Below are 14864 nucleotides of genomic sequence, written 5' to 3' on the forward strand. Positions count from 1 at the left end.
ATTCCAATGTGCAGCCAACTCTGGAAATTACTGCTCTAAATGCTGTTCAGTAGAACATGTCCAGAACTAAATTTACCATTGCCCTCCTTGATTCTCAGTCAATGAGCCATCCAACCCATTCCACCTTCTATGTATGTACTTCTTAATTCCATTTCCTCCTCTCAGGCCTTACTGCTCCTGCCTTAGTTCCAGGCATATGAACCTGGACCATGGCAGTAGTTAGATAACTTGTCTCTCGAGCTTCAGTCTTGTACATATCCATTCTGTCCTCCACAACTACAGAGTGCATTGACACATTACATCTCCAGTATCCAGCCACCAATGGATTGGCTTCACGAGAGCCTTGCTTGCAGGACAATACAGGTAATTCCTCACTTTTCAAAAGTTTGCTTTACACCACCTTTTGCTTTTACAAAAGACCTACAATAGTACCTGTTTTCACTAACCAAAAGAAACCTGAAGAGGATTTTTTGCTTTTAGAAAAACAGGCAAAAAGTGAAACTAGTGTTCAGCAAGCCATTATAGTGGCAGTGCACACCCAAGGCAGTGAGAGTGGCACCACCAAACTCCTTCCCCAGAAACCACACTCAGCATCTCAGCATTCAGCTGCCATAGCTTTGAACTGTGTCTGTGAGCATCTGTGCTTTATCGCCAATCATTTTGTGGATCCGTTAGCAAGATGTGTCCTAAGGTAATTGTTTCTTCACTTTACACCACTTCAGATAAGCAAAGGTTTCATAGGAACACTCTATGCTTGGATAGTGGGGGAAACCTGTATATATCATCTATTTGGCTCTTGATGATAGACATTATTTTAGAGATCCTGCAGGAGAGAAGCAGCAGGTGTGATGAGGCAGCTGGTAGAGAATAACCAGTGTACTGTGGAAGAACAGTCAAGAGTAAAGAGTTACGTCCAATTGGGTATCTGATTTTACCTCTACAGTACTTTCCCCAAGAAGTATTTATTTCCTTGCAATGCATGGAGATGTTAGGATTATATTTAAATCTGACTTGTCATGTCCCCACCCCCGCCAGTGACCTTGTTATAAATTCTAGTTCTTTGAACGACACTTCATGAACTGTGCGGTCCGGACTCTACCTACCTCCTTTCCTCATCTTCATTTGTTTTTATACTTAATGCTTCCATAATATGAACTTTCTAAAGTTTCATCAATACACCAGGCTGTTCTAAACACTCTCCCTTGGCACATGTTGTTCCTTCTGTGTGAACCTTTCCTATTCTTCCTTCAAATGTTCAATTCAGATACCATCTCTTCTGAGGCACTGCCCCTATACAACCTAACCCTAAACATAAATAAGCATTTATTGTTTTGTTTATGTCCTTTGTAGATCCTTCTACTCTGAGCTTAATCATTTTTTTTTCTTTTAACATCTTTATTGGAGTATAATTGCTTCACAATGCTGTGCTAGTCTCTGCTTTATAACAAAATGAATCAGTTATACATATACATATGTTCCCATATCTCTTCCCTCTTGTGTCTTCCTCCCTCCCACCCTCCGTATCCCACCCCTCTAGGTGGTCACAAACCATCTAGCTGATCTCCCTGTGCTATGCAGCTGCTTCCCACTACCTATCTATTTTACATTTAGTAGTGTATATATGTTCATGCCACTCGCTCACTTTGTCACAGCTTACCCTTCCCCCTCCCCATATCCTCAAGTCCATGCTCTCTACTAGGTCTCTGTCTTTATTCGTGTATTACGCCTAGGTTCTTCATGACTTTTTTTCCCCTTAGATTCCATATATATCTGTTAGCATATGGTATATGTTTTTCTCTTTCTGACTTACTTCACTCTGTATGACAGACTACAGGTCGATCCACCTCACTACAAATAACTCAATTTCATTTCTTTTTATGGCTGAGTAATATTCCATTGTATATATGTGCCACATCTTCTTTATACATTCATCTGTTGATGGACACTTAGGTTGTTTCCATGTCCTGGCTATTCTAAATAGAGCTGCAATGAACATTTTGGTACATAACTCTTTTTGAATTATGGTTTTCTCAGGGTATATGCCCAGTAGTGGGATTGCGGGGTCATATGGTACTTCTCTTTGTAGTTTTTTAAGGAACCCCCATACTGTTCTCCATAATGGCTGTATCAATTTACATTCCCACCAACAGTGCAAGAGAGTTCCCTTTTCTCCACACCATCCCCAGCATTTATTGTTTCTAGATTTATTGATGATGGCCATTCTAACTGGTGTGAGATGATATCTCATTGTAGTTTTGATTTGCATTTCCCTAATGATTAATGATGTTGAGCATTCTTTCATGTGTTTGTTGGCAGTCTGTATATCTTCTTTGGAGCAATGTCTATTTGGGTCTTTTGCCCATTATTGGATTGGGTTGTTTGTTTTTTGTCATTGAACTACATGAGCTGCTTGTAAATTTTGGAGATTAATCCTTTGTCACTTGCTTCATTTGCAAATATTTTCTCCCACTCAGAGGGTTGTCTTTTCGTCTCGTTTATGGTTTCCTTTGCTATGCAAAAGCTTTGAAGTTTCATTAGGTCCCATTTATTTATTTTTGTTTTTATTTCCATTTCTCTAGGAGGTGGGTCAAAAAGGATCTGCCTATGTTTTCCTCTAAGAGTTTGATAGTGTCTGGCCTTACATTTAGGTCTTTAATCCATTTTGAGTTCAGTTTTGTGTATGGTGTTAGGCAGTGTCCTAATTTCATGCTTTTACATGTACCTGGCCAGTTTTCCCAGCACCACTTATTGAAGAGGCTGTCTTTTCTCCACTGTATATTCTTGACACCTTTATCAAAGATAACGTGACCATATGTGCATGGGTTTATCTCTGGGCTTTCTATCCTGTTCCATTGATCTATCTTTCTGTTTTTGTGCCACTACTATACTGTCCTGATTACTGTAGCTTTGTAGTATAGTCTGAAGTCAGGGAGCCTGATTCCTCCAGCTCCATTTTTCGTTCTCAAGACTGTTTTGGCTATTCGGGGTCTTTTGTGTTTCCATACAAATTGTGAAATTTTTTGTTCTAGTTCTGTAAAAAATGCCAGTGGTAGTTTGATAGGGATTGCATTGACTCTGTAGATTGCTTTGGGTAGTAGAGTCATTTTCACAATGTTGATTCTTCCAATCCAAGAATATGGTATATCTCTCCATCTACTTGTATCATCTTTAATTTCTTTCATCAGTGTCTTATAATTTCTGCATACAGGTCTTTTGTCGCCATAGGTAGGTTTATTCCTAGATATTTTATTCTTTTTGTTGCAATGGTAAATGGGAATGTTTTCTTAATTTCACTTTCAGATTTTTCATCATTAGTATATAAGAATGACAGAGATTTCTGTGCACTAATTTTGTATCCTGCTACTTTACCAGATTCATTGATTACCTCTTGTAGTTTTCTGGTAGCATTTTTAGGATTCTCTATGTATAGTATCATGTCATCTGCAAACAGTGACAGCTTTACTTCTTCTTTCCCGATTTGGATTCCTTTTATTTCCTTTTCTTCTCTGATTGCTGTGGCTAAAACTTCCAAAACTATGTTGAATAAGAGTGGTGAGAGTGGGCATCCTTGTCTTGTTCCTGATATAAGTGGGAAGGTTTCAGTTTTTCACCATTGAGGATGATGTTGGCTGTGGGTTTGTCATATATGCTTTATTATGTTGAGGAAAGTTCCCTCTATGCCTACTTTCTGCAGGGCTTTTATCATAAATGGGTGTTGAATTTTGTCAAAAACGTTCCTGCATCTATTGAGATGATCATATGGTTTTTCTCCTTCAATTTGTTAATATGGTGTATCACATTGATTGATTTGTGTATATTGAAGAATCCTTGCATTCCTAGAAAAAACCCCACTTGATCATCGTGTATGATCCTTTTAATGTGCTGTTGGATTCTGATTGCTAGTATTTTGTTGAGGATTTTTGCATCTGTGTTCATCAGTGATACTGGCCTGTAATTTTCTTTCTTTGTGACATCTTTGTCTGGTTTTGGTATCAGGGTGATGGTGGCATCGTAGAATGAGTTTGGGAGTGTTCCTCCCTCTGCTATATTTTGGAAGAGTTTGAGAAGGATAGGTGTTAGCTTTTCTCTAAATGTTTGATAGAATTCGCCTGTGAAACTATCTGGTCCTGGGCTTTTGTTTGTTGGAAAATTTTTAATCACAGTTTCAATTTCAGTGCTTGTGATTGGTCTGTTCATATTTTCTATTTCTTCCTGGTTCAGTCTCGGCAGGCTGTGCATTTCTAAGAATTTGTCCATTTCTTCCAGGTTGTCCATTTTATTGGCATAGAGTTGCTTGTAGTAACCTCTCATGATCCTTTGTATTTCTGCAGTGTCAGTTGTTACCTCTCCTTTTTCATTTCTAATTCTATTGATTTGAGTCTTCTCCCTTTTTTTCTTGATGAGTCTGGCTAATGGTTTTTCAATTTTGCTTATCTTCTCAAAGAACCAGCTTTTAGTTTTACTGATCTCTGCTATTGTTTCCTTCATTTCTTTTTATTTCTGACCTGATCTTTATGATTTCATTCCTTCCGCTAACTTTAGGTTTTTTTTTTATTCTTCTTTCTCTAATTGCTTTAGGTGCAAGGTTAGCTTGTTTATTTGAGATGTTTCCTGTTTCTTAAGGTAGGATTGTATTGCTATAAATTTCCCTCTTAGAATTGCTTTTGCTGCATCCAATAGGTTTTGGGTCGTCATGTCTCCATTGTCATTTGTTTCTAGGTATTTTTTGATTTCCTCTTTGATTTCTTCAGTGATCACTTCGTTATTAAGTAGTGTATTGTTTAGCCTCCTTGTGTTCGTATTCTTTACAGATCTTTTCCTGTAATTGACATCTGGTGTCATAGAATTGTGGTCGGAAAAGATACTTGATATGATTTCAACTATTTTAAATTTACCAAGGCTAGATTTGTGACCCAAGATATGATCTATACTGGAGAATGTTCCATGAGCACTTGAGAAAAATGTGTATTCTGTTGTTTTTGGATGGAGTGTCCTATAAATATCAATTAAGTCCATCTTGTTTAATGTATCATTTAAAGCTTGTGTTTCCTTATTTATTTTCATTTTGGATGATCTGTCCATGGGTGAAAGTGTTATAGTCCCCTACTATGATTGTGTTACTGTCGATTTCCCCTTTTATTGCTGTTAGGATTTGCCTTATGTATTGAGGTGCTCCTATGTTGGGTGCCTAAATATTTACAATTGTTATATCTTCTTGGATCGATCCCTTGATCATTATATAGTGTCCTTCTTTGTCTCTTGTAATAGTCTTTAAAGTCTATTTTGTCTGATATGAGAATTGCTACTCCAGCTCTCTTCTGAATTCCATTTGCATGGAATATCTTTTTCCATCCCCTCACTTTCAGTCTGTATGTGTCCCTAGGTCTGAAGTGGGTCTCTTGTAGACAGCATATATATGGGTCTTGTTTTTGTATCCATTCATCCAGTCTGTGTCTTTTGGTGGGAGCGTTTAATCTGTTTATGTTTAAGGTAATTATCGATATGTATGCTCCTATTCCCATTTTCTTAATTGTTTTGGATTTGTTATTGTAGGTCTTTTCCTTCTCTTGTGTTTCTTGCCTAGAGGAGTTCCTTTACCATTTGTTGTAAAGCTGGTTTGGTGGTGCTGTCAGCTTTTGCTTTTCTGCAACGGTTTTAATTTGTCCATCAATTCTGAATGAGATCATTGCTGGATAGGGTAATCTTGGTTGTAGATTTTTCTCCTTCCTCACTTTAAATATGTGCTGCCACTCCCTTCTGGCTTGCAGAATTTCTGCTGAAAGATCAGCTGTTAACCTTATGGGGATTCCCTTGGGTGTTATTTGTTGTTTTTCCCTTGCTGCTTTTAATATGTTTTCTTTGTATTTAATTTTTGATAGTTTGTTTAATATGTGTCTTGGCATGTTTCTCCTTGGATTTATCCTGTATGGGACTCTCTGTGCTTCCTGGACTGAATTAACTATTTCCTTTCCCATATTAGGGAAGTTTCCAACTATAATCTCTTCAAATATTTTCTCAGTCCCTTTCTTTTTCTCTTCTTCTTCTGGGACCCCTATAATTCGAATGTTGGTGCGTTTAATGTTGTCCCAGAGGTCTTTGAGACTGACCTCCATTCTTTTCATTCTTTTTTCTTTATTATGCTCTGCAGTAGTTATTTCCACTATTTTATCTTCCAGGTCACTTATCCATTCTTCTGCCTCAGTTATTCTGCTATTGATCCCTTCTAGAATATTTTTAACTTCATTTTTTGTGTTGTTCATCATTTCTTGTTTCCTCTTTAGTTCTTCTTGGGCCTTGTTAAATGTTTCTTGTATTTTCTTCATTCTACTTCCAAGATTTTGGATCATATTTACTATCATTATTCTGAATTCTTTTTTAGGTAGACTGCTTATTTCCTCTTCATTTGTTAGGTCTGGTGGGTTTTTACCTTGCTCCTTCATCTGTTCTGTGTTTTTCTGTCTTTTCATTTTGCTTATCTTACTGTGTTTGGGGTCTACTTTTCGCAGGCTGCACGTTCATAGTTCCCGTTGTTTTTGGTGTCTGTCCCCAGTGGCTAAGGTTCTTTCAGTGGGTTGTGTAGGTTTCCTGGTGGAGGGGACTAGTGCCTGTGTTCTGGTGGATGAGGCTGGATCTTGTCTTTCTGGTGGTCAGGTCCATGTCTGATGGTGTGTTTTGTTGTGTCTGTGGCCTTATTATGTTTTAGGCAGCCTCTCTACTAATGAACGGGGCTGTGTTCTTGTCTTGCTAATTGTTTGACATAGGGTGTCCAGCACTGTAGCTTGCTAGTCGTTGAGTGGAGCTGGGTCTTGGTGTTGAGATGGACATCTCTGGGAGATTTTCAGTTTGATATTACGTGGAGCTGGTAGGTCTCTTGTGGACCAGTGTCCTGAAGTTGGCTCTCCCACCTCAGTGGCACAGCCCTCACGCCTGGCTGGAACACCAAGAGCCTGTCCTCCACACAGCTGCCTAGAAGGGTCCAGGTCTGTGTTCATGTCTTTGCTTTCCTGAGGAATGATTCTGTGTGTGTTACTTCTCCTCTCTGGGTTGCAGCTTCTTCATCTCCCAGTTGGGTGTATCTCCTTGCAGCTTAGGTGAGCACCAGTGCTTTGGCTCCTCCCCAACTGCTGAGCTTCCCACTGTGCTGGGCTCCTTGAGGCCCCAAGAGTTAGCTGTTCGGCCCCGCCCTCTGCACTATTGCTAAAACTCCACTTCTGCCAGACCTATTCCGATGATCAATTATTGACAAAAGACCACACTCCCAGGCAAACTTGTGTGCAACCGCACTGCTCCCAACGACTCCTTCCAGAAGAGAATCCATTAACTTTTAATTATTTATTTGTGTCTATATCCCTACTATATGATCAGTTCCCTAAAGCTATCACCTGCCTTATTTTTTTCAAATCCTTAAATATTTTTGAAACTTGTTAAAACTTAATTGCTGTCAAATATTTCATAGTTTATATATATATAAACATTCCCCAGTTTGTGGCATTTTAGGCTTATTCCCATATTCTCTTTTATAAATAACACCAAAAAGGACATCTTTATCTGTAAATATTTGACTGTTTCAGTGTATATTTCTTTTGGAAGTATTTGTAGAATTTGGATTAATGATTCAGTAAATATGGACCATAAGACCTTTTGATTCAGACTGTTAAAGAGCACTAAAGAAAAATTGTAAAGTTTGAACTCCCATCAAGCAGTATGTTATGTCTCCTCACATTCAATAGTATTCATAGATCCTCTTCTCTTTTCTATTGACACATTTATCCTGGTAAAATCATGTAGTGCCATACCTCTACATGTAAAATATATAATAAATGTAAATATAAAAATAATATATAAATATATATATGTATACTCACGCATATTTATAAATTTACTCATAAATCTGAATCTCTGACAGGCCCTAAATTTTCTCTAGAACTTCATACTCATACTTTCAAATGCCTAGTTGTCATCTCCGCATAGTTCATAAAAAGGTATCTCAAATTTAACAAAGTAAAAAAGAACTATTTAATCCCCCATAAATGAACTTTTTCTTTCCCAGTCTTCTCCATTTCAGTAAATGATGTCTCCCCACATCACACACTGCAAAATCTAGGAGTTATGCTCAATTTCTTCTTGTTTCCTCAGGTTTCCATACGCAATTCTTACCACACACTATGAATGCTACCTCTAAAATCTATCCCAAATTTGTTAACTGATCTCCATCTTCCCTGCTGCCACTGTGGTCTCAGTCATCATCTTTTCTCACTTGGATTATTGCAAAGCTTCCTAACGGATCTCTTTGCCTTTAATCTTGCTCCTTTCTGGGAACAATTCTCCAAAAAGCAGCCAGAATAATTTTTTGGTAAACTCAGCTCATATGATACTACAGCCCTGCTTTAAACCCTCAAAGGGTATCTCAAGGACACTTCAAGTAAAATCTACTTCTTATCCTATTTAACAAGCCTATATAATTTGGCCATATTAACTTTCCAGCTAGCTTTACCTCGTGCTGTAGTCCTCTTCCATCTTTACATGATTGACTTGCTATTCAGACCCTCAATTAAATACCATCTCATCAGGAGCCTTCCCTAACCACACACTGTTAAGAAGTCGTCCAGTTATATTGATATCCTATTTTAAATCTTGGCATAGCATTTATCTACATCTAATACTTTTCTTATTTTCTTATTTTTGTTAGTCTAAGCTCTTCCCACTGAAAGCAATTTCCATTGAAGCATGGCTCCTACATGCCTTGCTTTATAAGGCATTCCCAAAATTTCAAAACATACCTGACACATAGTAGCTGTTCATTAAACTTCTTTTTGCTTAAATATATTTTTAGTAACTTTATCCAATTGGATGAAAGATATCTCATTGCTTTAACTTGCATTACTTTGTTTTCTGACAGAACTCAATGTTTTTCATATATGTAGTAGCTATTTATAGTTCTGTCAATATTCTATTCCTACAGTGAAGTAAATGCTTCATGTCCTATAGTTTTTCTTATAGGTTACCAGCGCTCTTTCTCATAAGACTTCTTAAAGATACTTGTCAAATATGTTGCACATATTTTACTAGTTTGTTGTTTACCTTTACTGATTTTTGGTGCATGAAATATTTAATCCTTATGTAGTCAAATATACCAGTCTTTTCCTTTGCCACTTACTGTATACTTAAAGTTATACTTCATATTATATTTAAAAATTCCAGAGTGCCGATGAATAGTCACTAATACGCTTTTAGTTTAAGTGATTTTACTTTCTATATTATTTAATCTGCCTGATATTGTTATAAAGTACAAGAAAATTATCTATGTTTTCAAATAGTGCATTTGATTAATAGGCACTAATTCTCTAGTATTTTTAATACATTTCTCATAAATTTAATTCATGCACACCTGTGTGTGTGTTTATAGTAATAGTAGTGGTGGTGGTTATACTATTGCTTGTGAGACTAGCAACGTACATGGACTCTGGAGTTAGTAAACTCGATTGGATTGCTATGTCAACCATTTATTAGCCGTGTGACTGTGGACACGTTCCCTATATTCTCTGTGCCATAGTTCCTTGTATATAAAATGGGAATAATAATAGTACTGGATCATAATGTGTGTGGATTAAAAGAGAGATAATGTGTAGCAGAAGCTTCTAGCTGTCCAACAAAATCCATCTTCCCCTTCTTCAAGCCCACAGTTGGATTACTTTTTCCCAGCTGCCCATCCAGTTAGGCATGGCCATGGAACTAAATGATATATGAAACTTCCAGATCTGGCCTACATAAACCTCCTCCATGCTCTTTCTGTCTCTGGCTGATTGTGTTGTGGTAACCATGGGAACCTTGGAAGCCACTTATGTCACATTTTGAAAAAAGACAAACTCTGGCAGCCTGGGCCCCTAAATGATTTACACAGACTACAGCAACCACTAACCTGGAATCTCTACTCAAGACTATTATATAAACAAGATACAAACTATTATTTGAAGCTATTATATACCTGGGTATATTTGTTACCACAGCCAAACCAACTGTAATATCACATATAACTTGATGAATAGAGTAACTAATTAGCACATGATAAAAGCCTGAACAGTATAGATACATAGCCAGATAAGAAATGTACAAATACAGGTAGATATGGGGTATCAAATATTAGTTGCTTGTCTGTATGTTCTGCTTCGTGACCTTGCCAATTCTCATACCATCAAAACATTTTGAATACTGTAAACTATACTGTATTCCTTAATATCTTGTAGACTGAATGCTACTTTGTTACTCTTCTTTTCTATAAATATCTAGAGTTGTTTTTCCAAATGGATTTTAGAATCATGTTGTCAAATTAAAAGAATTATAAGGGATTTTTGATTGGATTGTTATTAAACGAATTAATTAAATTGGGGATACTTAATAGATTCACTTTATTCATTTTTCTAGTGTATTAAGCTGTTTATATCCACTTAATATTCTTTAAAATAAAGAAATAAAATGTATGCTTTTATTAAACTCATTCTAATGCTTTTATAATTTTGTAATGTTTTGTAATTACTCTAAGATTATTTTCTTATACTACATGCTTTAAAAGATTATTGCCCATATAGAATTACCAATCACAAATATATAAAATCACATATGTAGCAAAAGCTGCTAGCTATCCATCAAAATCCCCAGCTGCCCATCCAGTCAGGCATGGCCATGGGACTAAGTTGTTTCTAGAGGAATAGAAGTGGAAGTGATTTTATATATATATATATATATATCCAAAACATATATACATATCTCCAAAACAAATATAGACATATAGGTATAGATATATCCATGTTATGGATATGTTTGTGTGTGCATGGGTATGACATGACCATTTTAGTGAGCTTTCATTATCTATATTAATTTACATAGTATTATAGTTTTTAATTGGTTATCTTAGCTTCACTAAATAGTTATATGATCTGTCAATAATAACCCATCTCTTTTCCTACACTTCAATGTTCTATCTTTCTGCAATGACTAAAATTTATAGACTACTAAATATTAGAATTGATAGACAATACTGTTACATTGATCCTGATTTTAATGTAGACACCTCTATGGTTTCAGTATGATGTTGGCTTTTTAAGAGTCACATATTTTTAATCTTATTAGGAATTGATTTATGTTTTCTAGTTTTCTATTTAGGATCCTACTTTAAGAGTGGTTTTTAGTTTTTTGTGCTTATTTTTAAAAGAACTGTATGCCAAGGTTGTATTATAATATTAAAACAAACTGAGAAATTTTATATATTTTCTATGATTTGAGACATTTTATAGAGCAAAGCACAAATGAATCACTCATAAAATTGTTCTAGAGTTTTTTGGTTTCAGCTTTCTGATGACTTTCTATAAACTTTCTTTCATAGTTAATGATGTATTAGTATTTTCTACCTTTTGAGAATTTCAGTTATTTATATTTTCTGAAAAATTATTGATTTCAGTTCGATTTTATAATTTGTAAGCATACAACTGAACACAGCATTCTCTCCCATCTCCTCTGCCTCCCTCTCTCTCTCCACAGTTTCATTTCTGTGGCTATATGCCATAAAAACTACTTTCCATATACTTTGTCTTTTTTCTTCATCATTATACGTTGCAGAGATTTTTTTTTACTTTATTGCCCTCCACCCCAAACGATCTTGATTATTCATTCACTAAATTTTTAATTATTTCATTCTGTTTCTGTACAATTTACTTCCTCAAAATTCTTGAGGAAATGATTTGAGAAAGACTAGTTTCTTTTCCTCACCTCTCTAGGTTGTAAGCAATCGAGATACATTATAAGAATACAAATGTGGATGGAGTTACAATACTGGAACCTGAATGTAGCTAGAGGTGTATCAGAAAATGTATCAAAGTCTCCTATCCTTTTCCTGGTATGAACTTACATAGCCAGTCATATGCATGCACAAAAGGTGGATAGTGGCTAAACGGTGTGGACCAACTCCAGTAGTAGGCTTAGACAGGAAGCAAAGTACATATTTCTGCGGGCTTCCATGTGTGAGAGGGAAGGAGAGGGAGACACGCCCATGATGCTTGACTTTTCCCCAGTGACTCTGTCACTGATTAACATAACCACCTGGGCATTAGGACCTACCTGTTTTCACTAATCAGACACATACTTCTTCCTCTGGTGGGGAGGCCTGCTCTATGGGCTTTAAAGAGGGGCCAGAAAGGTTAACTCCAATACTTTGTCCTTCTGGGACGTACTATGGGCTCTGGAATCTGACTGTGCATGTGTAGTGTTGGCTGCTGCGACAGAGCTGAGTGCCTCCTGTAAATTCAATTAAGAGGAAAAGAGCTTCCATTCCCAAGGTCACAATCATTCACCAAAAGCAGCCCAAATTTAAAGCTGTACGGATTTAAGGGCATAAAGATATCCAGCTACCTTTCCTTAATTTGGGATAAATATGGAGGGCTGTGCCAGCTGCAGACCTCCCTGTGGCAGAGACCTCTGCTGTAACCACTGAAGCTCAACCTTGCCCAATCCGCCTTTGTTCATCAGTGTTGTTGCTGAGAGTTTCCCCAAAAACTTCCTCTATTCAAATCTCTATCACAGAGACTGTTTCCTAGGGAACTCAATCCAAGACAAATGCACACTGGATATACTCAGGAGCTTTTTAAGAACACTAGACCCAACACAGAGATTCTGATTTAATTAGTCTAGGGTAAAGTTTAAGTATGTTAAACCCTCCCCAGATAATTCTAATGTGCAGCTAGGGATGAAAACCACTGTCTTAATACATTGAACTTAGTAATGAAGCATATGGCGTGGCCATTCCCTTGGGAAAGTAAACCAGTAATATTTCAGAGCAGTACTGTTCCAAACCTGATGAGGTAGCTCACTCTTGCATCCCTGGTGTCAACCACTTCTATTTTATATATCACCTTGGGATGAAGGCACTTAAAACTGTTGCCCTCAGAAGACTACAAAATAGGTCAAAATAAGACATAAATAAAATTACGTCTATGCTGCACTGTACCCTAAGCAAAGTAGTTTCTCTTTGTTCTATTTTCCTTTCAAATTAGGCCCATCTGCATTGTTTAACATAGCTCACCAGAGATTATGCAATCAGCCCAAATAATTACAACATGAAGGATGTCCCTAATTAGAACACTCTGAATCCCCCCTCAATTATCTCTTTCCCAAGGAGAAATTAAAGAACAAAAAGGAAATCTCCTCAAATTAAAAGTCCAAAGAAATTAAAGTTTAAAATGTTTGCCCTAAATAACATGCAAGGGAATCCCGATAAGGTTAACAGCTAATCTTTTAGCAGAAACTCGGCAAGCCAGAAGGGAGTGGCAGGACATATTTAAAGTGAAGAAAGCGAAAAGCCTACAACCAAGATTACTCTATCAGCAAGAAGCTCATTCAGATTCAATGGAGAAATTAAAACCTTTACAGACAAGCAAAAGATAAGGGAATTCAGCAGCACAAAACCAGCTTTACAACAAATGCTAAAGGAACTTCTCTAGACAAGAAACACAAGAGAAGGAAAAGACCTACAATAACAAACCCAAAACAATTAAGAAAATGGTAATAGGAATATATAGATCGATAATTACATTAAATGTAAATGGATTAAAGGCTCCAACCAAAAGACACAGACTGGCGGAATGCATAGAAAAACAAGACCCATATATATGCTGTCTACAAGAGACCCACTTCAGACCTAGTGACATATACAGACTGAAAGTGAGGGGATAGAAAAAGATACACCATGCAACTCAAAAGAAAGCTGGAGTAGCAATTCTCATATCAGACAAAATAGACTTTAAAATAAAGACTATTACAAGAGGCAAAGAAGAACACTACATAATGATCCAAGAAGAAGATATAACAATTGTAAATATTTAAGCACCCAACATAGGAGCACCTCAATACATAAGGCAAATGCTAACAGCCATAAAAGGGGAAATCGACAGTAACACAGTCATAGTAGGGGACTTTAACACCACACTTACACCAATGGACAGATCTTCCAAAATGAAAATAAGGAAACACAAGCTTTAAATGACACATTAACAAGATGGACTTAATTGACATTTACAGCACATTCCATCCAAAAACAACAGAATACACATTTTTCTCAAGTGCTCATGGAACATTCTCCAGGATAGATCATATCTTGGGTCACAAATCAAGCCTTGGTAAATTTAAGAAAATTGAAATCGTATCAAGTATCTTTTCTGACCACAATGCCATGAGACTAGATATCAATTACAGGAAAAAATCTGTAAAAAATAAAAGCACATGGAGGCTAAACAATACACTACTAAATAACCAAGAGATCACTGAAGAAATCAAAGAGGAAATCCAAAAATACCTAGAAACAAACTACAATGGAAACACAACAACCCAAAACCTATGGGATGCAGCAAAAGCAGTTCTAAGAGGGAAGTTTATAGCAATACAATCTTACTTCAAGAAACAAGAAACATCTCAAATAAACAACCTAACCCTACACCGAAAGCAATTAGAGACAGAAGAACAAGAAAACCCCAAAGTTAACAGAAGGAAAGAAATCATAAAGATCAGATCAGAAATAAATGAACAATAAATGAAGGAAACGATAGTAAAGATCAATAAAACTGAAAGCTGGTTCTTTGAGAAGATAAACAAAATTGAAAAACCATTAGTCACACTCACCAATAAAAAGAGGGAGAACACTCAAATCAATAGAATTAGAAATGCAAAAGGAGAAGTAACAACTAACACTGCAGCAATACAAAAGATCATGAGATTACTACAAGCAACTCTATGCCAATAAAATGGACAACCTGGAAGAAATGGACAAATTCTTAGAAAAACACAATCTTCCGAGACAGAACCAGGAAGAAATAGAAAAA

The sequence above is a fragment of the Orcinus orca genome, chromosome X, assembly GCF_937001465.1.
Source record: "Orcinus orca chromosome X, mOrcOrc1.1, whole genome shotgun sequence".
In the NCBI taxonomy this organism is placed as follows: Eukaryota; Metazoa; Chordata; class Mammalia; order Artiodactyla; family Delphinidae; genus Orcinus; species Orcinus orca.